The sequence below is a fragment of the Onthophagus taurus genome, chromosome 7 (assembly GCF_036711975.1).
Source record: "Onthophagus taurus isolate NC chromosome 7, IU_Otau_3.0, whole genome shotgun sequence".
Lineage (NCBI taxonomy): Eukaryota > Metazoa > Arthropoda > Insecta > Coleoptera > Scarabaeidae > Onthophagus > Onthophagus taurus.
In genome coordinates, this window is record NC_091972.1 from 9,704,472 (window position 1) to 9,731,927 (window position 27,456).

The 27,456-nt window shown below is 32.8% G+C and overlaps 1 protein-coding gene and 1 long non-coding RNA gene across 5 annotated transcripts in view; one reads left to right on the forward strand and one right to left on the reverse strand.

Annotated features, from left to right (window-relative positions):
- Window positions 1-8,713: 8,713 nt before the first annotated feature.
- The window catches only part of LOC111424471 (imaginal disc development protein B4), a 55,627-nt gene continuing 36,884 nt past the window's right edge, over window positions 8,714-27,456 (forward strand). The window contains exons 1-2 of one of the 2 annotated variants that reach the window (XM_023058008.2): window positions 8,732-9,063; window positions 20,999-21,071. The gene's annotated coding sequence lies outside the window, so the exon portion shown is untranslated. Of the gene's footprint in view, window positions 9,064-20,998; window positions 21,072-27,456 lie in introns of both variants that reach the window. The other variant, XM_023058009.2, reaches the window with a different exon arrangement.
- Window positions 9,058-13,322, reverse strand: LOC139430341 (uncharacterized). Of its 3 annotated transcripts, none has more exons than XR_011640826.1 (7): window positions 13,143-13,322; window positions 12,913-13,071; window positions 12,759-12,842; window positions 10,817-12,398; window positions 10,708-10,748; window positions 10,324-10,437; window positions 9,058-10,265 (listed from the first exon to the last, which is right to left on the reverse strand). It is a non-coding gene; the product is annotated as an uncharacterized lncRNA (long non-coding RNA). The 3 variants fall into 3 exon arrangements; XR_011640825.1 differs by having other exon boundaries at window positions 12,731-12,842; XR_011640824.1 differs by having other exon boundaries at window positions 10,817-12,842.

Consider the following 27,456-nt stretch of genomic DNA (forward strand, 5'->3'; position numbering starts at 1 on the left):
GTTACTGTTTATAAAAGACAACATAATGTTGCACAAAACTGCCTACTGCTTGTATAGACTAAATAGAAAGACTAAATAGTGCTAATAAATGTCTATAAAGAAGATTGCTTCTGACTAGATTGTACTGATAGAAGTCTAGTACGGCGTGCAGAAGTCTGGATACTGCTTATAAAAGACTACTATTTGCTGAAGATTAGATACACACTGGTGAAGACACTTTCGAAACAAAGCTATAGGACACAAATAGGTTGTACGCTGAAGGCATCCAGTGCGTTAACACGTGATGGCGTAATACTATTAAAGCTTACAATCTCACGAAAGTATTGCATATCAACTATATCAAGTGTTATTAGGGATTATTCGTTTCTGAAATTGTTTGGTCACAACCGCAGTTGGTCTTGTGTTTTATTGGAAAATGTAATGCTTAACTTTTATCTGGCTAAAAAAAGATGCTGCTAAGATATAACTAAGGTATTACCAGACCTAGTACCAACCCACTGCATCACTGGAGAATATCAGCTAAGGTACATTACACATATTTTTCCTCCTTCAGCTCGCCCTTTCAACATGTGTTCCAGCGTCTCATAATCCTCTCCACATCGTCCGCGCAGTACCTGTCCCCTCTCTCTTCATTGCCACAGCGGAATGTAGCCACCAATCTCTTTCCTTCCTCGTCCCCTTCTATCAACAGATACTTTGGTAGTTCCTCGATCACTATCTCCCCATACTTTACATTATTTCTTCCTTCTCGTATATGAGATCTTCTCTCCTGCCTCTGTATGTCCCTGTGCCTCAGTTCTCTCTACATTTCACCTCTCTCCACTCTTCTATTGCCGATCCCAGTTATTGAATATCCCACTCTCCTATAATATCCTTCCCTATCTCCCTCCCCATATATCAACTTCCTCTCCTTGATTTCCCTCCAACACTTTCCCAGGATCCTGCAATGCGGCCTTCCTTCTATCCTTTTCTCGTATTTTACTGCTCTTCACCCAGCCTCCACCCTTATGAAATCCACCTTAACCTCACTATATATCCTGGAAGCGCCATGCCAGGAATCTGCATGGCACTTTAAGAAGAAGAAGTAAGCTTATTTTTGTAGACACTAAAATGACTACTAATTAAGTATTACATAACAATTTCCCATTAACCCTTAGTGTGCACACCTCCATAGCGAATCATCAAGTGCACACGGGGTCAAATTGACCTGATCAATTTCCCACTAGCAATATCACCACTACTGTACACGTTTTCGGGAAAATGTTTCAAATGTTTTTTGTAGTAAATTGATTGAACTTTGTCCTAGTAAAATAAAATTTAAAAGAAATTTTTATTCGTTGTCGAAAAACGTGCTTGAATTTGAAGTTACTCGAAATAAACGCTATTTTACGAAAAAAGGGCGTAATACTTTCGTTAGGAATACAATTCAATGAGCCAATCCCGTTTAAGGCTATATAAGTTGAAATAAATTTTTAGGGTCAAAATGACCCCGTGTGCACACTAAGGGTTAAAATTTTGATGGAGCATTGTTGAATACTTTTAACTGCTAAAATGTTTCTATTTCTTAATCTTCATTGACCTTTATACTTTAATTTTTAATTTACATAGTATATTTCATAAGAATTTTCCTGAAAAGATACAAGAAATTGACTGTAATTCTGTTTCTGTTTTTGTTTGTTGAGATAAAATGTATGTGAGAAATCAAGAGATTTATTTCATAGATTTTGTGATAAAACATGAACATACGTACCGTTTCCGACTTTCACATAACGCGAAGAGTGGTTTTGCTGCCGTCGTCGCAAGAACGAACCGGCCGAGATGAACAAAGTGATAAACAACGACGGGTGTTGTGAAAAATGTGCCCGCGAAACATGTTGGTTAACGATTTGTTGGTTTATTGGGAGAGGCAAACCGATGAAAGTGAAATCTTGTCGCGTTTAGCGTAAATTTATCATCATTCCATTATTGTTAGTAAAGTTATTGTTACGATTTTGTAACAAGAACAAGAGTTATAAGCTTTTTAATAAATATCAAACGGATTGACGGGCAGAGAATCTGGAAATTATGTAAATTGTATCGTTATATACGATATTATGCCGTTACGCAACTTGACTTGATTCTCTACCACTCGTTATCCAATCGACATATTCAATGTTGTCATAATACCTGACAGTTCAATTAAGAAGACATAAATTTCTACTACGAAAAAAAAATAATAAGATGATCTAAAAACTTTCTGATTGGAAAATGTTGAGAGTCGACGAAAAAAATTAAAGAAGGTGTATTTGGGTTGGATTGCTTTTATACTTGAGAATAGCAAAAAGAGATGTAGTAAGTGTACTTATGAACTGTAATATTTGATGGTGGACTGTTTAGAATGGTCTGAGCGGGAAAACATTTTAACTCGGAAGGTTTAGATTGATTGCGACCATAGAAATACATGACAAGTATGAAATGGTATGTGCGTCGCATCTTTTATTATGTTGAATTTACGAGCGCACCGGTAAAATCCTGATGGTTGCCCCGTGCGCATTTATCCGGCTCGGATATCTCGCTCGGAGATATGCCCAAGAACAGGGACCCTATAAGAGCATCTATTTGTATCGGGAGAAGCTGTGCCCCAGTGGCGTAACTAACATCGTTACACTTTCTTTCAAAAAATATTTTTTTTTATTAATCTTTATTCCTACTTTTTTAAGCAATTAAAACATTCAAGAATATATTAAGATTTGAAAAATATCTTGTAAATAATGTTAGACATTGTGTTGATTTGGGTGTGATCTACACGTGCACGCCATTGCCTATAGAAATATGGCCGACTTTGTCTAGTGACATTACGCAAAACCTCTCTCTGGACCTGTCTCGTTTATATGTGGGAACACGGCTACCGTACGCCACGATACTAAATTGGCCATATGAAGCTTTTTTTACTTAACCATGGGATTGTGTTTGCGATCCCACACTTTACACAGAATAAAAAGGACGAACTGGCGGGTGTTGCTTGCTGGTGTTGTAGCTTCTCGTTGAGTAACAGAAATACACACACCACAAAAATAAATTACAACCCATTGTATAACTATCCTCAAGTTACAAAATAAATTACATAAAATTAAAAAAAAAACGCAGTCTTGACCATGACGGAAACAAACAATTATTATAAATCGTACGAAGAAGTGTTTTGTGTTAAAAGAGACGCGGGTTGCGTTTAAGAATATCTTCTCCTCTTGAATAATTTATATAATATATTCGCTATCTACAAGTAACTATCACCGTTCGAGCACATAGGAATGCATCCTATGCTACCTTCAAGTACCCTCTTCGTGCATAGATGGCATTCTACTTCTCGGGGAATTTTAATTGGTATGAAATGAAACATCTGAAGCACACAGAATCAATTTGAATCAATGGACGGCCGCTTAACAATGGGGCGCCCCAATAGAGGTGAACACAATTACTTTTGCGAACATAATCCTTACCGGTAATTATACGAAGCTCGTTTTCTTCGTATTTTACTTCATAGCATTTTATTTGCCTTTTTTTTTGTCTTCTTCTACATTTCGATTCGTTATATTTTCTTTGTTTTTCAATCTATTTTAAATATTGAAAGAAGAGGTGACGATGATGAGAGAGTTGGATAGATTGGCCTTGCCTATATTTTCTCGGCGAACGGAAACGTGTAGATGTAAATATGTCACTGTTCCTCATAATTAAAAATCGAGCAAAATAATGATATTTAAGAAGATATAAAAGAAGTTTTGTAAAGTTATGAAAATATTAATTAGAACGTTCTTTCTCTTTGTTTCCTTTGTGTTGTACGCATATTTATCAATTTTTGCTTATTGAATATTAGATAAAGGTCGAGGTAAAATGATAGAAGTACTTAGGTGTACGACGTACCTATGTTAATACTACTTAAAATCTGGTTGCTGTACAATTATACATCATTGGGTTAGATGTGTAAACATCTCGACGAGTCTTCACTCGTTAGAAACATAATTCAACGGAGACTATTTATTATGAGAGATTTTGGTTGTAAGTTGATAAACTTATTTCCAAACCTTTTCTTTGCCATTATTTGCCTATTTGCTATTGTTGTCATTTTGGTACTTGCAACTTAGAGTCAGGTATAGTATGGACGCTCAATATTTTTTTCTGATTGCATAACTGAAAGATGCCTTCTATAGAAATTGATTTTTGGAGAAAGATGTCTGATTTTAGGCATCGTGAATGGACCTTTTTGTGTAACCCTCCACAAATCTCTATTGATGCTCTTCAAGTGGTGGTAGAACTAGATCTGGTACTTAGTATATAAACTATGTTCTTTAATTTTGCTCTGTCAAAAGACTTCTATTGTGTTGGAATCGCTTCTGTTCATTTGAAATTTCTATCATTGCTTGACACTTTTCATGAATGATATTAGTTAACAGTTTCGTGGTTTTTATAGACAGATACCAATTTGCTACTATTCCGCCAACTCCTTTAAACGTGTGCTATGTATGTCTGTTAGATACCCAACCTCAAAATTTTCTCCAAAAATTCACAGAACACAATTATGTAAAAGCTGCAACTATCACTACTTCAACGACTATCACAAGTACTAGTAGTGCACCATAGAAATCTAAAAATTTCCTCTCTGATTAAAGTATCCTGATGGTTGTTTTGTGACACCATGGTCTTGTATCTATGTAGATATCTGCGTCTGCTCATATAGTATTGTACTGCTGTTTCCATTCTCTCTTGATATGATTTTAATCTGAACATCTTCTGCGCCCCATACGAACACGATTCTACGTTTTTCAAAAACATTTCCCAGTGTCTTTCTACATATCTTTCTTTTTCCTCCAGTATTTACGAACTTCTATACTTCAGATTTGCGTTCGTTTTTTCGTTTGTCATTTCATTAAAATCTCCTGTATAAGACATTTGATTTACTGATTGAAGTTTTGAAAACTTATATAAAAACATATTGTGATACAACTTGTATCTGTGCAATACGTTGTGAAGAAAAATGAAAGATGCATATTTTTTTCTGCGTTTACATATGTTTATTGGTTTGTGAAGGAGAAAACAAAACGTTAACTCATAACCCCTTGATGTTACACCGGGGTATAAAATAATGACGATGGAAGCGTAAATTATGCGAACCGAGGCGTCTTTACGATGCGCTCACGTACGCGTTAAGCGTGAATGCAAATTTTAGCCAAGTGCAAATTTGTAATTTAATGGTGAATTGAGGTATCTGCGCGATTTATGGTCGAACGAAGACTCTTAGTTTTCTCAAACCGGAAAACAGTGGATAATCAAGAATTTAAAAAAAAAACTATTCCAAAATAGATAGTAACACAATATTCTCGTTTAACTAACAATCTATTGATTTTCCCTTGCGATAGAGATCATTATGTTAACATGTTTCGTTTGAATCCCGGAAAATAAACGGCGGATTTGTAAATTTGTAAAGGTGGTCTTCCTTTAGCGGGGTCAGAACGTCGCTCGACAACCGCGTTCCTCTCGTATATTTAAATAAATTTTCTTTATTTAAGGGAAGCGTACTTGAGACTGGTGCCGCGCGCAAGAAAACTAAAAAAAAATCAAGAACTACGAACGTGTATAATGAGGACACGTTCATTGTGTCACGTGCTCATGTTTAATTCACGAACTCTGAGGGCATAAATATTTATCATTTCGAAGGATCCAATTTCGTCCATGCACAGAAGTACATGTGTTTAAAAAGACCAAAAATTACGAAAATTAGAAATTTATTTTTTAGAAAACCGCAAATATTCGTATCGATTTCAATTTTTTTATCGTTAAAAAAAAGTAATTTTATTTTAAATCCAACTCTATTATTATCAAAAATTGCATGTAATGGAACTAATGGAAAATAAGCAAGTATTGAGTCGGCCCTAAGGGCTCAATAATCACCCGCAGTCAACAGTCAATTACATTCCTTCTTTTTATAAAGGTCAGTGTATAAATCAGTGCAAGGACGATGTTTTATACTTCTTTGATTCATGTGTTCAATGCCGCAATACGTGGGGTCTTCATTTTACATCTAAAGTATAAAAAGAAAGATATCATATTTTATCCATCCTTATCTTATAAGATATGTCGGTACTTTCTACTATACAAGAATCTGTATAAAAAATGACACAATCTGCACTGTAGGTCTTTTAGGTATATTTAAACTTATTCGTCCAGATGTGAGGTTAGAAGTTTAGTGAAAAGTGGTGTTGGGTTGAATTTTGTTGTTCAAAAAGATATCTCTTTGATAAATGGTTATTAGGTGTGATTATTACAGATCATTTTAAAAAGAAAGCATTGAGCTTTAATTTAAAATAAGTTTTATTCCTTAATTTCAATAAATACGACTTCCAGGAATTTTTAAATTAGCATTTTTTTTGACACTTTTAGGTTATACGAAAATGTAAGTTTTATTTCAACATTTTTTTTCTTAATATTTTTCCAATCCAACCCAACAATTATTATACATCAGTTTAAAGAGAAAGCTCTGAGCTTTAATTTAGAACAAGTCACATTCCTTAATTTCAATAAATACGGCTTCCAGGAATTTTTAAATTAGCATCTATTTTGACACTTAGGTTATACGAAAATGTAAGTTTTATTTCAACTTTTTTTTTCTCAATATTTTTCCAATCCAACCCAACAATTATTATACATCAGTTTAAAGAGAAAGCTGTGAGCTTTAATTTAGAACAAGTCTCATTCCTTAATTTCAATAAATACGGCTTCCAGGAATTTTTAAATTAGCATCTTTTTCGACACTTTTAGGTTATACGAAAATGTAAGTTTTATTTCAATATTTTTTTTCTTAATATTTTTCCAATCCAACCCAACACTTGTTATACATCATTTTAAAGAGAATACTTTGAGCTTTAATTTAGAACAAGTTTCATTCCTTAATTTCAATAAATACGGCTTCCAGGAATTTTTAAATTAGCATCTATTTTGACACTTAGGTTATACGAAAATGTAAGTTTTATTTCAACTTTTTTTTTCTCAATATTTTTCCAATCCAACCCAACAATTATTATACATCAGTTTAAAGAGAAAGCTGTGAGCTTTAATTTAGAACAAGTCTCATTCCTTAATTTCAATAAATACGGCTTCCAGGAATTTTTAAATTAGCATCTTTTTCGACACTTTTTGGTTATACGAAAATGTAAGTTTTATTTCAACATTTTTTTTCTTAATATTTTTTCAATCCAACCCAACAATTATTATACATCATTTTAAAAAGAAAGCTTTGAGGTTTAATTTAGAATAAGTCTCATTCCTTAATTTCAATAAATAAGGCTTCCAGGAATTTTTAAATTAGCATCTTTTTTGACACTTAGGTTATACGAAAATGTAAGTTTTGTTTCAACTTTTTTTTTCTCAATATTTTTCCAATCCAACTCAACAATTATTATACATCATTTTAAAGAGAAAGCTTTGAGCTTTAATTTAGAACAAGTCTCATTCCTAAATTTCAATAAATACGGCTTCCAGGAATTTTTAAATTAGCATCTTTTTTGACACTTTTAGGTTATACTAAAATGTAAGTTTTTGTTCAATATGTTTTTTCTCAATATTCTATCAGATTTCCGTCGTTCTGTAGCTACAGGTCTGATAAATAAACATTCAAATTTACTGCTTCCACGAAAATGTCGTGGCGCAAGTTCAAAAGAAAGAGGAAGTTGTGAAAATTGTTCTGCCAAAGCTAGACCCCACTCAAAATGTACTGCGTGCTATGTTTATTTATGTTGTAATGAAGGAAAGAACTGTTTTTCTGAATATCATAATGTAATTTAGCTAAAGCAAGTGTTACTTATTTTCTAACGTAATAAAAAATGTATTATGGGTTAACGAACAGTTAAGATAACTGGCATAGTATCTAGCGTCCCTAGAGAGACCAATTCAGTGTCACAGGATTCATATGGACCATTAAGAAAGGTCCATTCACCCAACCACTCCAGCAACATTTTCGCAGTTCTCACCATTCATGTCTTCAGTCCAGTGGTGTACCCCAAAACATATTTAAAGCCGCCCTCGTCTACATACCTCCCCATCGCAGTCAAAATCCTGAATGGTTCAAAAAGTTATTTGTGAATAGTGTAAGAGTATTGATTTCAAGGTCTGGCATAATAAGTAATAAGCTGATAGTGCAGTATATTATTCCTTCCTTGATAAGAGTATAGAGGATTGATCATTTATTAAGTATTAATGAAATTATGTATGCAAAGTGCTCGATAATTGTATTTGCTGGTGTGACCAACTCCTGATTTGCACTTATGTAATCAGCTCATATGTCCAGTTTTTAATCATTGTGTCATTCTCCATGTCTGTTGTGTACAGATATGATAAGTATTCAATGAGTTCAAAAACTATTCTTACATTTGCGTACAACACATAATACATAATTTGAATTTAATGAATATTTGTGAATAGAACATGTTTTCTTTCTTCAATTTTTCATTCATACATAATTTTTGAAATGATTGTAACTGTTTAACCTGTTAAGCGTATGCATACATTGTTACCAAAAGCAATTTTCCGCATAACAAAATAAAACATAAATCACAACAAAAAAATAGTTAATACATCTATAAAATTATAGACAATGGATTGGTTCTTTAGTTCTTAGTTTTACCGCATCGAGTCTCTAGCGTTTTCTTCTTCTTCTGCGGAGTGCAAGAACGAATCTCTCAACCAGCAAACAGTTTGGCCTCGACGTGTGCTCATTTACCGTCAGTCCGCGGTCGACTTCGAACCGATAAGTTTACACCAAACAACACCATTCGAGCGTCGCGCGCAAGACTTACGCAAGTGCACTGAACTCTATCTATACCATACAGATAGATACATACAGACTCTCTATATCGTTTTCTTTTTTCCTCCTCATAAAAACCTTTAAAATCCATCCAAAAAAAGAATTATAGGCGTCGCGCACCTCTCTTCTTATTTCTTTTCATTCATCTCGATTAAATCCTAAGTGAGTGTTATCTTTTTTTTGGAAATTTTTTCTTGAAGCAACAAGATGTTGATTTAAAGAAGAATAAAACGGTGAGTGCTGATATATTATTACTAAATTAGTTATTATTAGACTACTTTTTTCTGGTTATTCAGTATATAGAGAATGTTAATGTATTTTCTTATTTAGTTTATTTAATTAATCATTTTTTCAATCATCCAAGATCATTTTTTAATCAAAATGATATTCCTTCCAATTTTTTTGTGAATTTCCAAAGCACGTTTTATAACTCAATCACTCGGAGCCATTAAGACAACAAAAAGTTAATAGCCTATTAAAGAACTACTTTAAACGTACGTAGAAGCAACAATTTTTTTTCTCGTTATTATTCGGGTAGTTCTCTTCGTAGAAATTTTTGCCATAATAGACACGTCGATAACGATATTTTCAAATAACCTAACTGTTTCTTTATAATTAAAAACTTTGTAAAGGCAATCAAGTTTTTTTCTTCGACATCGTCGCCCGTCTTGGGTTTTTTAGTTTATAACAGAATCTCTGTCCGTCTTATAAAGACAATGGCCAGTTTTGCGGAGGTCTAATCGCTTTCTTCTCGGCACTCCGTTCGTGGAGTTTCTGGCCGGTTCAGTTCCACGAATTGTTGCTTGCTTGGTGTGTAGAGAGAAAACGGGCTGGGCACAACCAGTCTCTTACCTCGCGACCAGGTGTTTAACATTGCTCTAATTGTGGTAGGACCGTTTTACTTACGTAATATTACTTTGGCAATTCCACAGTTGATATATTTTAAAACAATTTAAATAAAGATATGTTTTATCTTTACGTAGGTAGATATATATATTTTAAATTATATATAAAGTTTCAACAGAGTTTATAACATTTCTTATCATGTTTGATTATTTTTCTCTATATCTTTCAATATATAAACAGGATAATTCTGTTAAGTGGCCCAGCCTATACCTGGAACATACTGAAAAATATATCACTATTTAAAACGATTTTCTCTTGAATGAAAAGTGAGTCCTATATCTAAAGCCATTTGCCAGGAAAAGACTCAGAGTATTAGCATTTAATTAGTTCAGACTCTATAATTTAACTGCTGCATATTTGATGTGTTCCACAAGATTTCAATAAATTCATCATGCACAACGTTTTTTACAAATCCTGCGTTTGAATAGGATTCCACCGATATCTGAGAAAGGTCACACTATTGAAGTTGAGGTGTACCAAGATAATGATGTCATTAAAGATTCTCTCTTCTTTCCATTTTGGTAAAATACTAAAAGATTTGAAATTTATTGGATCATGTTTTGATTGGGATATATTTAGAGATTCACTTCATAAATAACTTGGATGAGATCCATTTACATTCAGAATAGCCACAATCCATAAGACTTTCTTGAATTCATCCAGATATACTATCCAGATTTCCATAACATCCTAACTGTAAACTAAAAAAAGTTTGCTGTTAAGCAAAAATAACTTCCATGTAAAAAGTGGCATTATGAAATAACATCTATAAATATATCCTTACAAATTTCTTCATATAAAATATATAATTCTGTCATTTCATAGATAATTTAAACTAATAATTGGACCAGATTTGAAGTAATTGATATATTTATGATTAAGTTTAAATAACTTTCATAAGTTTCTAATATATGGAAGGTTTTGGAATGATCGATGCATGAAAAAGTTTGTTCTAATTTAACATCTCTTACCGTTTCCAAGATTTTCATGGTGAGTCGGTTATCTAGGACACCTATATATAAACCAAAACACAATTTTCTTGTTTTAATAGTTTGCATACAATACGTTGTCACCACTCACAATTTTTTGGAACCCAACCCAACCTGGTCATTTACTTCATGAACCTCAAAGTCGCGACACAACCAAAAATTGAAGATTAAATGAAGATTATGGCAATCAGCAACGTTTATACTGGTTTTGCTCAAGACGATATTTCAATCAGTTGACTAGTTAGACACGTACTGTGTACTGCTTTTGCTATATAAGAAAGTAGATAAATGGCATTAAGGAACCAAAATACTCAGTTTCATCGTAAAAAAATCGTAGGAATTTCACCAGGCTACAAACGGAATATATTTTTTTTCTTCTTCTTCTTACTTTAGGGTTTAGACTTGTTTTTTCAATTTCTCCCTCTTCCTTCATCTTCTCTCCTACCTATGGGGTTGTTATCTTGTGATTATAACCTTTCAACATAATCCCTCCAGTGTCTTTTCCTCGATCTTGTCCATTTGAACACATTTCACGGATCCAGTCGCTTCTTACATTACTTTTAGACATGGCAGACACTCTTTCCTTTCGCCTTCTTTCATTTCTATCATTTGACAGCTTATCCTATATTCGTCTTATTCACTATTGGTTCTTAAATACGTTTTCTATTTAAAAAAGCACAATTTGCACTTTTTTTACATCTTAATTTGACATCCAAAACATTCCTCACACTTCCGTATATAACTTCTTATTATATAATTTCTTATATAATTTCTTTATTCTTTCTTTCCCCCAATTCTTAGCCTTACAATTTTCCATCTGCTACAGTATTAAAGCGTATGCTCAAGTTCATCTCGATTATTGAAGTACATCTACGTGTTTAAATCTGCCTTTTTGTTAAGGTGATTTGAAACAGCTGTTTTTCTACTGCAATTTTTCCTACCCATTTCGTTCTAGCAGAATTCTCATGGTGTATTTGACTTTTCTCGTGTCTAATGATCATCTGTCTACATTTTCTCTCATATAACTAATTTAACATGACTGGTGTAACTTTTATTTTCCCTATTCTTTTCTAATTCTATACTGATAAGAAAATTTAAATGATTGCTGAAGTTTTTTTAATTATTGACTTGCGCACCTAGTAACGGGGAGCCTCACTTCACATTATTATATCGATGAAGTACCTTTTTGTAAAGTCGGACTTAACTAGTGCACAGCATGCGCAGTCTTTCCTCGATCCACAGGCCAATTCATTCTTCGGCCATCACAAACGCTTTAGCGCCACTTGATTGAGCTAATTACTTTTCCATGATGTTCATAAGTAGAGTATTAAATCAACAGTGATTTTTAAAGGAAAGATTGAAGGTATTTGTGACTCAATTGATAAAGAGAGGATAAGGTGATGTCATACGTAATGTAATAATAAAGCTTCCGAAACAGGTTATCTGAGAGAGAGAGACATAACCTCAATTCATTTGACATTTAATTTTTAGTTGTTCATAATTCTTTTAAAACTGTTAATATTCATTCAAAACGGGAAGATCAGTGTCAGCTACATCTAATTTATTAGGTTCCGGAAGATTTTGAACGATTTTGACTTTGGAAATTGGATTTTAAATTTGTAAACTTCAAACTTCTTTTGTGGTTGGAGAATTTTGAAACCTCCAATGGATGACTGAAATAGAAGGACATATGCATTAAATACGAAGTCTCATCCAGAGTAGTGAAGAAATAAAGAAGATATTAATAAAAGAAATTTTGGAATTTTGAGTAATTCAAAAGAAATCCAATAGATGGCGTTTTCGAAATTTAAAAATATTTAAAATATTTTTAAGAGAAGAAATGGCGCGAAACCCATCTACCAATGAGTATAGAGGGTTTAAAACAAAACGAAGAAAATTTTCTGGAGAAGGGGAAAAGGCTATATAAGAAGACGAAAAAGTTGAGCCAAGGCAGTCCAATTTAGTAAGGGCAAGAGCTCTGTTAAATTTGATTAAAAAATCTAACCTAAAAAAATCCAAAGTAGTTTCCTAACCTAAAATTAGTTCACCGATTCCAAAAATTTCTTCGATAAATTCAATCCAAACTTAACACAGAATAAAGATTTCTTTTTATTAACCTAAAAAAGAAAAGAAGCAAAATTTAATTAAATAAATTTGAACATCGGAAATAAATTGAGAAGAAATTACCTGATTCCTGAAATTTTCCAAGGGCAGTTACCATATTCCTGATACAAACAATATACGATTATCTGAGCCGAAGCTTTCCGGATTCCTGTCCATTTTCCATTCCTAAGAGGGACCTTCCTACCCAATAGAGATCTTCAATCGAATTGAATCGCACATAACCTAAAAGTTATTTATCAGATAAGTGGAAATTTTACTATTCATGTTCATGGCAATAATTCAAACTAACTTACCAGCCTTTTGAAGGAACAAAACTGTTTTGTTTGAGCATTTATCGATTGTTATCGGCAGACTTAAGTCTATAATTTTTGATTGGTTTCTTAAGGTAAACATAATAGTTTGACATCTGTCTTTATTGGCGGTATACGCTCTCTCTCTCATTCTTAGTAATCTCAGTTAACGAAGTTAAAAATAGAAACCTGTAAAATTAATTTTCCTGTTTTGAACCTGAACTCGCTATATTATTATTGTTATTTTTATTAAAACCCTGAGATAAGAATATTCAAAAGTTTAGTTAATAATAAAGTTATTTTTTTTGTTAAACAAATAACCGTGTTTCCTTATCAATTTAACAAGTTGAACAAAACGTTACAATAACTTGCTATCAGTAGTATTCTACTGGAACTAGTAGTGTTGCACCAATTTGACTATTCCAACACGTGCTATCATATTATCTCAGTGTCTTAATTACTCAATTGCGAGTAATCAAATGAAAAGTGGTTATATAGCTATCACCAAACTGAATAAGGTATGTAAAGTGATAAAGTGAAAGAAGGGAAATTGAGTTATGGTTAGGATTAGAAGAGCACAGCTGATTTTATTTTTAGCAAAAATAAGAGAACTGTTAAAAATCGAAGATTAACTAATTTTTTTATTTTATTATCCACTTTAATAACAAATCTTGGTATAATTACGTCACAATTAGACATGGGGAACGCCTAGAAGTGTCAAGGCAATTATGTGTTTAGGTTTTCTGCACGAAAGCCGCAAGAGAAGCGTGGAATTGATGTGTTCGTGATGGAGTTAGCGCGTTGATTCCGGATTTACAGTCAACTAAAGCTTCTGCTTACAATTAAATATGGAAAATAATATAAAACAAAAAATTACAAATAGCTTTCAACTATTTGACAGGACTTCATTCTTCCAGTTTACTACCAAAGTCTAAATTTTTCTTCTTATTTGAAACGTTGGATTAAAATAACTCCGGATTTAATTTCATTACACGTGAGGGTTTCATTGTAATAAAGAAAAAAAGAAGACGAAGATGAAGAAGAACGACAACGAGAAGATAACGATCTACAACGTTAACTTTAGTTATATGGTATACACCGTGTACAACGAAACGAACGGTCGTAGTACATAAAGTCTAATAATTTAATATATCGGTATATACGGCCGTGACGTCGGCCTTGGTTCTCTTAAGCCGTTCGTAAACGGGAACAAAAATAAACAATCACCACACGAATATAATACTCGGTTTAGTTACTTACTATATTGGCGTTATTTGCTACGACGACGGCAAGAAATCGAGAACAATGTTGCTTGGTTGAACACGTGTTTTTCAACCTACCAGTCTCTTCGGATACGCACGTAATGAGCTGCGACGAGACCAACCTCTTCTACTTACTTCTTCTACTGCATACTTGTAATTAACGAAGCTTAAGCGCCGCTTTATAAATCCAGTTAATAATAAACTTGAATTAAAAAAAGGATTAAATTAAATTTGATAAAATTAATTCATCAAGGAAGTGTTTGTTTACCTTTTTGAATCATAACCAAATCTTTAACTGTCATATCATTGATATTCTTTTGAAACATAACACATCTACATTACATTACATAAATAAAGCTCAAAGATCTATTGTACACCGATAGATATCATTATCAAATTTTACCGTGCAGTCCAATGCTCTTAATAAGTCATTCAGATCCTTTGGGGAGATCAACAGCAGGGCAGTGACATAAAATATGCTCAACCGTCTCCTCGTCCTCCGCGCATAGACGGCTAGGTTCAAGAATTTGAGGTGTGTCTTTAATCGGCAGTGCCCAGTACGCGCGTTAGAACTGTAATGCTAATAAGTTCTAAAATATTCCCGGGTTTGACAGTGGCGATGTTGATAAACAACTTAGCGTGTCTCATTCCAGGAGAACTGGTCCACAGTAGGTGAAGTCTCTCTTCAACTCACAGTCTAATCCTATGTTTGGCCATCACAAATGATATACCAACTGCTGGCTTTGCTATTGCTGGTATCGAACATTCTCAGTGTTTATAGTGTCTTTTGCAGCCCATTGGTAGAACATGTCGGAGCAGTTTTTGCTTAAACCTGTAAATGGTAGTTCTGGCTACTTTCTCTATATGCAAATGCAAAGGAGATATTCCAAGCAGAACATGCATTGCTAGAGTTAGCGTTGTGCTTATCGCACCAGAGATTGCCAATACAGCTATTCATGTATGTGATCATAGGTCTAACCTTAATCACATAGAGCCAGGGGTAAGACCCCAATTTTTTCCACAAAGAGTACAACAAATCCACAAGACTAATCTAGCTTTGTGTAAAACTCCCTGCAGATTTTCATTTCATAAGAGGGCTTTCTCTAGGATTTAGGTTAGATTTAATACCAAATATCAAAAAATTATCACTTTAAACTTCATTTTAACGTTACCAAATTACAGGTTATTACTGAAATTTAAAGTGTTTTAGAGCAATTTAATTATATATTTTTTTTATTTTTGGATTGGTCGTGACGAAAGGAAGAATATGTTGGGTGAAAAACGAGTAAAAACATTGGTTGTAAAGCGCTTGTCCGTGTCGGGGTTCACTTCTCGTCTCGAAGGTACGTTACTTCCAACCAACCAACGCAAAATCTAAATTTAAACTGCCGCGGCTCTTATGCATGTATAACGTCCCGTTTTATTATTATTTTACGATAATTTTAATCGTTAAACCTTAATTGGTATAATGGTATCAAGAAACATCCTTGACCACACTCCGGCTGACTGTGATTTTCTTTTTTGCATCGTCTGCCCAACCCTCTTTTTTATAGGAAGGTGGATCCTGTTTTGATAATTTTATCTCTATTAGGTATATTAAAAAAATAGAAATATCGATTTAATCTTCCAAAAAGCTGAGCACCGCAGGCTGTAAATATAATTAACTGGAGTAGCCTATACTCAACTTCATCACGTTTTATACAGCACCGGTAGACTACTAACATATACAAAACACCTATTATCTTTTAAAGATTCAATAAAAGAGTGATAATTTTAAAATACAGTTTAAATTAATATCTAATAGATAGCTTTTCATAAATATTGTGCCAATATTCTCAAGAACTCAATTATATTTATGAGAGATTCTAGTACATAAACATAACATTCAGAACTTGTAGAAACTGCTATTATTCTATCATGCAGTGGCAGAAAAGTTGCACCAGACTGACTATTGGCTATTGTTACGAATTCTTGCTTCAATTAGGTTGTAATTGCAAAGATTCCAGAACTTAGCACACACAAACAGCAAATATATGTTTTTTAAAAACACATTCAATGATTAAATGATTCAATCAGACCATTTCATAAGAGGTTAGGTTCATAATCAGCGGTTTCAAAACACAAATTTAGATTTTAAGAGAACTCATCATCCAAACACTTCAGCATTGAGTAATTGTGCAAATCCAAGCTGGCTGAGAGAGAGTGCATTAGACTTTAGAACAACAGTGTTTGAATCAGATGCACGCTTTGCTACAAGATGTACATAAGATTCATTATGAGTTATTCTGAGTTCTGTAATGACATACTTAAGTTAATAAACGAATTCAACTTGAAGATGAACCTAAGTCAATGATGATGGCTCTATGACATAATATGAAATGCATCAGATTGCTAATCAGTTGGTGCTGTTATTACAAATTAAAGCTTTTAGGAGAATTAAAGGTCCAAAAACTCAAATGTGAGCTTTTAATATATAAATTTATTTTTTGATGATCCATTTTCTTGCACCTTCTGACTAGGATTGAAAAGAAAGTACAAAATTAGAGCAGAAATTACTGATGGGTTTTGCAACGAAAGCAATTTGTTGTTAAAGTATCATCTTGGCTTTCAGTAAAGGTTTTTTGTGCCATTGTTGGCTGCTAAAATGTGACATCGATGAGATTTTACTATGGCAGTTTTTTAACGACGAATACTTACTAAGGGTCAACCCGTTTGTTAATAAAGCAGATGTTTGGAGTTGTCTCACCACAAATTGTTGCGAAAGCTTGGATTTCGACAAAAGGAAATCGAAGAAAAATCTTTTCTGGCAAAATATTTTCAAGTGTCGAGTATTTATAATCATAATGATGACATTTTACAACATTATTTTAATGGAAACTTGGAAAAAGATGATTAAGTGACTAGTTTATTATTAGGATTTATTCTTTCCATGAAACGATACCATCTTTTATAGTTTCGGCATTTAGAGTACAGATTGCAGAAAGATTTATAGCTCTTTAAAAAAGTGATACCTGAATTTTTGCATGTTTGCTTCTTCTTTATAGACTTCGTATGTGTGAAAAAGTAAAAATAGACATAAAAAAATGTTCAAAGTAAATTCTCTTCTATACCGCTGATTAATTTCAAAGGAATCGGTCATATTCGTTGAACACTGTTGTATAACACAACATTATTCGAGTTCCTGTTCCTATGAGAGATGGAACGGCGGCGTTTAAACGCGTCGCGTACGTGCCACTTTGAAAGGTCACTTCTTGTTGCCTTCTTTTCCATTTCTATTGCGGCGACCTTCAAACAATAACCGCGTATGTGCCTCTATGTTGAACTCCTATTGAAAATTTTCTATTCATTATACATAATGAAAAAGGAGAAAACATCATAAAGACTTTTTTCTTTATTAATTATCATTTTAATTCCAACAAATTTTACATTGTTCATAAACAATTTTATGGCTAAACAAAGAGGTTGCTTGAGTTCGAAGATTATCCACAGTTATACCTTCAAGGTACTTGGGCAATTTCGTAATATTTACTCTTTGTGGCGTGTCTCGACCGTTTTCTTCCAGAAATAAATATGTATACTGGTTTTACAGTTTAGAAAGGAATTTATGAGTAACAATTCTTAGAAATGATATTTTTAATCAAAAATTATTTATTTAAAAATGTTTTAAGTTGTTTGTATCAATTTTCTGACTATTTTGTATGATTTAAACAAACACAAATTATTTTAAAACCCATTTATGTATTCTTAGGTATATTTATAACAGTAATTAAATATTTATCTTAATGTGCATCTGACAAACTGATTTCAAATCGTAGAAAACTGATAGCTCATAACTTTCACCTATTTTCAGAGAAAGTACAGTTTCCAGTGAAAACGGTCACTTAAAACGATTACAATCTTATAAAAAAAATTCTTTCATAAAAACTCAAAGCTCAAAACATTAAAAGATGTGTTGAATAAAATAATAATAGAAAACAAACAATTTATGTTTGCTTATACAATTTCGCCTTGAGAAAATGGAATGTAAGAAGACATTTCTTACATTCCCAATACAATTACATTATTTATTTTATCGATAGTGAAGTAAGAAGTATAAAGTTTTTAAAGTATGTCGTAGAGGGAACATAAAAAGGAAAGAAATCCCTCACCACAAAGTGGTGAGCGTCTCTCGTCTTTGAACGTTACGAAATCTCATCGTTTCCGACGACGAGAATGATCAGGAATAATTAACATTCGCCACATTATTTCTTAACACAACACAATGCGCGCGCGAGTAATTTGATTCTTTCGAGATTAGTTTACGTAAAACTAACCAACTAAAGGATGCTGGTTATGTAACGCCGGAGGTATTTGTTACTTTTTTTAGCAAGACGATTTAATCAAAACATTACATTCACAAAATTTCTATTAATTTTTAATTTTCGAACTTGTTTATGGGGACGGAAAAAATCGTAATGTTAAAAAAAATATTTTTCCCACAAAAGTTACAGTTAGAGTCGTTTTCTGCGATCGTAAAAAGAACCGCTTAAAAGATCGTAATCGTGTTCGAAAAAACGAACTGGGTCAAGAGACTGTTGCGGAAAATAATAAAAACCGGTGATGAAATGTCGTTTGGGTGGCGTTTTTTTTTCATGTTGCAGTTTTAATTAGGTCGTTTTTAAAGATCCACACGGTAAAGTCATTGATTCATTTCATTCCATTTAATTATCATGATATTTTTGTAAATTATGATTAAGATTCGAGATTTCTCTCGTTAAATGTAAGAAAATGTGGCATAAGGGAATAATTTACAAAATGAATCTGATAAGAATCACGACCGACTTTTTAAATGAACGACAATTATGTATATAAATCAACAATACTTATTCTAACTCCTTTTTACAAGGCGTTTATGAAGGCTCTCCTCTATCACCTACTCTGTACAATATTTACTGTTTCGACATTTTCTCTCCAAACCTTAATCGATATATCCTACAATACGCAGACGACACGACATTGGTCAACCACCCAAAAATCCTAATCAAAGCAAAAAAAATGTAAATTGTAATCAAATGGAGACTACAAACCAACCCTTCCAAATTCTAGCTCTTACTACCTTACCACAACATCAAAGAAAACTCTCCCTACATCCAAACAGAACATGGTAAATTGAGACCATCGAATAACATAAAATATCTAGGTATGATTTTGGACAAGAAAGTACGTCTTAAGAAGCAGTTCAAAGAAAAACAACTCGAAGCAATAAGGAGAGCAAAACACTTTCCAAGCTTAACATATGGGAGTTAAGGAATTTCCACTAAAACGGCCGTACACATCTACTAAGCAATAGTAAGACCTTTGTTGGATTATGGATATGTCCTAACTACCAGTCACTGAAACAAACACTCGACATTATCAATAAAACGGAAAGAAGATGCTTAACATTTTGTGAATTATATGTGCTTATCTCGAAACAACGACGAAAATCCCAGACATAAGATCACACTATTAGAAAAACATTAACATGAAAAATAATGTGTAAATAATATGTATGTATAAATTATAAATAATTTGTAACAATTTTCTACGGTGGAAAGACTTGCAAATGTAGGTCCATAGCCGAATAAAGATATATTCTCTCTCTGTAAGAAAATATTTAGTTTACACAAACTACCACCACCTCCGAAACAAAAAAAATCCTTATTTTTTTTTTGTTTTAGTTTTTTATCATGTCGGTGTATAGAGTTGGCTATCATAACTTGTTCGTAATGCGGCTCGGCGGCCGTTTCACGACAGTGATGTGCCGATCGCTATTATTACGTCCCATAAACGTAAGAACGCGCGCGGATTATATGGAGGAATACTTGTGTATCTCATATAGGTATATAGTCGGCTCCTCTTCTTTTACTATGCCGGGTATACTAACGGCAAGGAGAGGAGACCCAACCAACCTCTAAGAACGCGTATAACTGAACAAATTGCTTCCTCTCCTACCCCGAACACTAACGGAATTAATAGAGTACGCTCGGTTTACAATGGTAATGGTTCCCGTCGACTTCTTATTCTCTCCTTCCGTCTTCTTAACCTTTTACTTTAGTGTATTTATTTATTTGTAGAAGTAGTACAAAAAGAAGTATTCTTAGGTTTTGATTTTAACTTTATTTTATTGAAAAATTCATTTAAATTTTATCTATACGTATTATATGTACGTATAAAGTTTATCATGTATTAACTATCCATTAGATAAATCATCTAGAAGTTAGCTTCTAACACATAATTTACAAAGTCGCACGTTCTACTACTTCCTCATATCTAACAGATTAGATAAGTAAACATTATACATATTATAAACATTATAGGGATTTATTTAGGGATAAGTCTACAACTAGATAATTTAACCATATGGTAACCTCAAAATCAAAACCAATCATTGGCTATGATTAACTCGTAATTGATTTTTAAGTTGCCGATAACTATAAAATAACCGCTATCTATTAGATAACAGCTTAACTACAGTTAAAGTAGCCAACAGCTATTTTGTTTTTGTCACCAATAAATTATAAATATTTTGGTCTTCTTTGTTTAGATGTTTTATTTTTGTTCTTTTCATTGGTGCAGGAGTGTTTGAAGATCTCCAAATCATTACTAGATGGCACGTGTGATAATGATTCTAAACTTTCATCACTAGATGGTAAGATAATCCAATAGTATGTTTTGAAATACGCCCTTTGCAATTCTAGTCATTCTTACCGCGGTCTAAAAATATGTTGAAGCTTTTATTACCAATTTGTGACCAATTTTTGTAAGAGATATTGGAATGTTGTGGTATTTAAGCTTTCATTACCTAAAAATGATAACTGGTAAATATTTCCCAACAAAATCCTAAAAGAAACAACTATCCTCTTGGTGATAAAGATAAAAATTTTAGGAACCTATGTTAAATGAATCTAAAGACTCAACCTCAAATCTTTAATAAAACGATTTGGTTTTAGCCCCAAAGAAAAAAAAATCCTGCATTAGAATTCGTTGTTTAGAATTTGATGTGTGCACATAAAAATGTCAAAGATCTAATAATGCAAGTAGATATGCAACATAACGTTTGGCGTTTAGCGTCTGTCAGAAGCTTCCATATCTTTTTACTTACTTAATATAAGTATAATTCAGTATTAAGAAACTGTGCAAGTGGTACCAGTGATATTCCAAACGTTTTCTTTGGGATACAAATTGAGCATGACTAAATTTTTTTAAATATTGTTATATTACTTACACTTAGAAAGTCATTAAATAGGTGTAATATAAAAACTATAAAAACAATTTTCCAGTAAAGACAGAGTTAAGAAGCAGAAATGTGAAGGATTTAAAAAGTGGATTGAAATCTTTACTAAATCACTCCAGCAATCAGAAAACTACCTGATTTGCATCTTGTAAAATAGTTCAAGTTCTCACAAAAGATAAGAAACCCTAGAAGATGGGACGATAGTAAATGAGACATTTATTTTTAGAAAGATTTCAATAATAGTTACCTGAATAAACTACTTTTTTACAAGAAACATATGATACAGATATGACGTATCATTTAAACACTATTTAATTAATGTGGCAAGGGAAAATAAAACCATTACTAATATGATTAGCACAATAAACTCCTTTAAAAGTAAATTGCAACTATTTATTAAACTACTAAATAAGAATAAGAAGAAAAATATAGAAAAAATATCCGACTTTGAAAGCAAGGACAAATTCTCAATTAGATTGTGGTGTTATGTGGTAAAAATAAAAAATGTTCTAAGTGAATTTAACAGAAAATTTTCCAAATTTTTTTTGATATTTATAGTACCTGCAGACAATTAAGCAGTACATACGAGGCTGTGTTTTCTTCTTAAGATGAACTTACAAAAAGACATTGACCAATAAACCTAATTGATGGAGCGATTTTCTGACGTAATATACACATTAAAATGTTAAATGTCTGTGTCATGTATAATTCTTAATTACAACCGGTACAGCACGTGTATACGACAGTACATTTGTGGATTAAGAATCCAGTTCAGTTCTTAGTTGTCACATACCTTAAATGAAATCCTGATTTAAATACACCACAAAGTTATGACGATTTAAAAATTACACAAATAAACTATTAGTCACTCTTTAAAAATTCCCTGGTGCTTTGATATTGTTTTTAGAATGTTACTTTTTTCCAGAACAAGTTTTGAGACGTGTTACCTAATAAAAATGCCTATTGAATAAGTAACAGGAAAATTTTATATGATATTGGATTTAACTAAAGGATTATATAGAATTGTAAAAATTTAAACTTTAAGCTCGTCTAACACTTCTCCAAACTTGTCAGATAAATCTATGTGTCTTCAGTAGCTTCATTCAAGTTCTTTACGACTTCCTTGTACGTTTTCGCAAATCAACACAATCCTTTTCTATTTTTCTGCTGTTCAACTCACAAATGAAATAGTTGCATTTTATGATGCTTTGTGACTTTGTGTGTGTTTGAAAACTTCCATAACATTTTTTAATGTTACATAATTCTTGTATCTGTACTAAATATCCTATTGGGATTGGCAATATCAAAGGGAGATGTATGAATACAACTTTAAAGTTCATTTTAGAAGAATCCAGCAGTGCCATAAAAACTAAATTTAATAATTTAGCAAAAGAAAGTTGGCGAAACGAAAGAACAATGTGGTAACTCGTTGGCGTGGTTTTGCGGTGTGAATTTAGACAAGAACTAAGAAGCTCCATTACATTCCTTCTTTACAGGGTGGTTTGAATCTACAAAATTAAATTTGTCACAGATTTAGCAGCAAATAGGAGAAGATATATTGAAGATTATTGCTTTGGTCTTTATATCACCCCATAAAATCGCTGGTTGATATGGTTGATGTAAGACATTAATTACATACAGTACACTTTGTATTTAAACATAAAATTTGAAAGGTTCAAAATACATATTTCCACAATGTTTGGTTATAATCATAAAGACAAAATGTTGAAAGTTTAATTGCCTAAAATACCTATACCACAATTTTAACAGAAAAGATTACGTAGATTATTAAAATAGTCCACGAAATTTTCTAATCTACTTTTAATTTGTACGTAGTAAAAAGTAGGTAAAACGGAAGTAAACGTTTCGAAAACAATTAGTCACGTTCTGTCACCACGTGACTTACTCAAACGCTATTGACACAATTGTGAGTCACTTGGAAAAAAAAAATCGAACGGAAATTGTATTAAAATTACGGCAATTTTTGGTTAAACCGTAAAATCCTAAATGATTTTATCGCAAAAAAACTTAACTCAAATAACATAAATCAAAACGTTTTCTTTATGGTTTCTTTTCGTGTTTAAACAACTTTAAAGTTAGAGTTGTGTTACGTGACAAAGACACGAGAACGAACTGAACTCAGCTCCCATACACATTAAATTAAGCCACTTCCTTAGCCGGGGAATTGCAATTATACCGCTTGCTGTGATACGGTTACTCCCAGTTGGTACCACGATTGTTTTTACTACTTGAAGACAATAAACCCAGAACGCAAAACGAAACAACTTCTGAGCACCACCCAAAAAAATCTTAAAATAATTTGACTACCTCTATTACTGTTGTTTGTAACTTTTAAAAAGTTAATAAGTAACTTCTTGTATACTGTAAGAAGCTTGTAACTTGGTAAGTCACGCGTTTTGTGGTGACAAGAAAAAAAGTTTTATATCCTTGCGAAGAGTTAGTTGTTGTTGCACGTGAGATACACAAAAAAAGTTCCGCTAACAATGTCCTCGACGTCCAATGGGGTCGTTTGTTGTTGCGCGACCGCACACAACCTTCCACTTCCTTCATAACTTCCGCAGGCGGTCGGTTCTCTTTATGGAATTTACCGCTACATGGTCCCTAATTAAGTATTCTTCGAGCCTTTTAAGGATTAAATTGTTTAGACGTCGCCGAATTATTAATTGGATACGACCGAAAAAAAAAGAATTAAAAACGGTATTTACCGTTAAATGCATTGTTCATTGAAATCAATATTTTTGATTAAGAAATTAAATTAAAAAAAAAATTTAATAAAATAAAAACCAACATCATGTTTCAACATGATACAGCAGTAAATAGTAAATAACGAAAATTGGAGAGAGAGTAAGCGATTTAAAATTGGAATGTGCACCATATGGTACGAGAATAATATACATACAGAGTGTTTAATTTTTACATAATTTAAATTTTTTTAATGATGGCAACGCTTTAATAAAGAAGATGAAATGACACGAGATATATGTTTTCCTACGGGAGTCACGCTTGATTGTGTAATTGCTCTTGGGAATGAACAAAGCAGCGACACCCTACGGGCCCGGGCATTTATCAAAATAAATAATTAGCAGTTGTTGCCGCGGAGTGAATACATTCCAGTTCCAGCTTAGGAATTCCCCCTTATCTCAAACGCTTTCTGTCCTAATCCTTTTATTTTCTCAATTAACGAGAACAACTTCAACTATTTTGCCTACCACGAAGAAGTAATTAATTTGAAAAATATTCTATTGTAATGATCATTATAAAATATTCTATCTCATTACTACATATTCATCCCGAATTAATATTGGGTTTATGGTAGTCAGCTTCGATTTTTAATTTTTTTGAGTTTGAAACTTATTTTGTACTACAGATAATTCCTGATGATAGTAGGTATATGTTGAAATCGGTAAAGAAATTATACTAATATTATTGGAGTCGAGATGATTTTTAGTCTATCTTCGTATTCTTCGAAGATGTAGACTTTTACGAGCATCTATAAATGTAATGTCGTTATCGTTATCATATACAACCTAGGTATATAGGTTATCATGTATAACCACATCTGAAAGTAGTCAAGAATGTATAGTTGGGAATACATGGTCTTGTCATGAATCGCTCTGGCTATCAGGCCGATGAATGGAGTGATATAATCTTCTGTTGATGAGTGAGAAACTTCTTTAGAGATGTTTCAGAGTTGAACGATTTCTAGCATGGAATGTTGATAAATAAGTAAGATGTACTAGTAAGGAAGAATAAATGTCGCAAATCTTGCTCAGTATTAACTTCGGTGGCCCCAAAAATGAAAATCAAGAGGATTGAGGAGATTTGAGTAGGACTGAGAGGATCAAGGAGTAGTCCAATGACTAGGCCATGGCTAGATATATCTATTTTCCGGAAAATACATTATCTAGATGGTGTTTCACGTCCGACGAATAACATGGTGGAACACCATCTTGGAGAAACTACATAGCTTGTCTAACGTTAAGAGCAACATCTTCGAGCAGTCCCGGAAAATTATCGCTCAAAAATTGTAAATAACGAGCACCAGTAAATTAGTTCTCCAGAATGAAAGAGCCACTAAGTTAGTCTATTCTCTATTTTAGCTCACACATTCACAGAAAAACTTTGTTGAAAATGTGTGCGGCGAGTAACATGAGGATCCACGGTTCAATAATTCGTGTTATGAACATTGTGAATATTATTGCGTGTGAAAATCGCTTCATTCGTAATTGAAACGTTATTTGTAAAGTTTGAGTTCAATTGTACTGAAGCAGCAACTCGCAAAGTTGTACTCGAAGCTGATGATCCACTGGTGGATAGTCTACACGTGATATGGATGAAGTTATGGTTGCGTTTCAATATTCGCTAAACTGTAGATTGTGATACCTTATGTTGCTCTACAAGAATCCTAGTGCTTATGCCAGGCTGCTCAAAGTCGCCTGCAGTTTGCAGCCTGCCGCCTATCACAGAATTGTACCTTAAGGTTCTTTATCAGATAAAATGAATTGTTGGAACTTCTTATGCTATTTTTATTACGCATGTTTTTATGTCTTAGTGATAAAATCTTGTTACTTCTAAGCCGTAGAAATTTTTTGTGATCAGAAGTATCTCAGATCATCTAGCTTGTGGCGGATTGAAAACAGCCTTAATGTTTTGTAAATCACTTTTCTTGTTGAGTGTTATCATCAAGTCTGGGTGTTGATTCGTTTACTGGGATCTATTTAGTAAATCTGATCAGATTAGTACTTGCATCGTCGTTTGTCCAAAATTTTTTGCGAAAAACTTACTATTCCCAGTAGAAGCTTGCAGAAACCATTATATTTCTACATATTTCTACTCTTGAAGCAACAAAACTGAACAAACAATACTGATATTTTTATTGCTATTTGTTATAATAATGAATTCCATCGTGATGAATTACGAGATTTAATATTTGAAATTGAATAATGCAGTATGAATTTAAGTTGCTAGTCAATTACTTCTTTCCGCTTTTCAATCAGATAATTAAGCAACGTTCGGAGTTGTCCACAACGATTTTACGTCGATTTTCCTGCCTTTAATTTGTTCATTCCTTTAGTATATCATGCCAAACATATCCGTTTTTTTTTCATTATAGAAAGTTGTATTAAGCATAACTTCTATAAGTTATATTCTTGGAATTTCAGCATTCGAGTTTCTCTTTGAATGACTTTTCCACCTTTCATGTATGCCCTAGATTCGATTTCTGTGTTCTCTTCATTTGCAAAAAAATGTACAGGGTGGGCAAATTTGGGTGTTATTATAGGCTATCTCAGAAACTATAAGAGATATGAAAAAAGTAGGTGCCATGTCCCGATCTCTTTTTTCGAGACTAAGCCAATCCCGCAAACACCAAACCTCTATCTTCTTTTGTTTTTAAGTTATAGCCAAAAAGTCGTCAAATTTTCGTGATTTTAAAAAATGCTCATATTTCGTTTATTTTTGAAATTAGAGAAATGGGGTTGATACGTTCTTAAGACACTTTTTTAAGTAGAATATACTGCCGTTGAAAAGTTTTAAATATACTTGATAATTTTTGAGATATAACACAAAGTTGTGTTTTTTTAAATACAAACTATACTTGATTATGATGTTAAAGAAAAGAGCATATTTTTAGCTTTCCAATGATGTATCGCCTGTATGGTGTATTTGCAGAAAATAAGCGTTAATTTTCAATTCGAAAATAGTAAGCGCTAATGTTCAAAATTTTGATTATAGTAGGCGTGGCCGGACAGTAAATACTACCTATTGGCTATAATATATG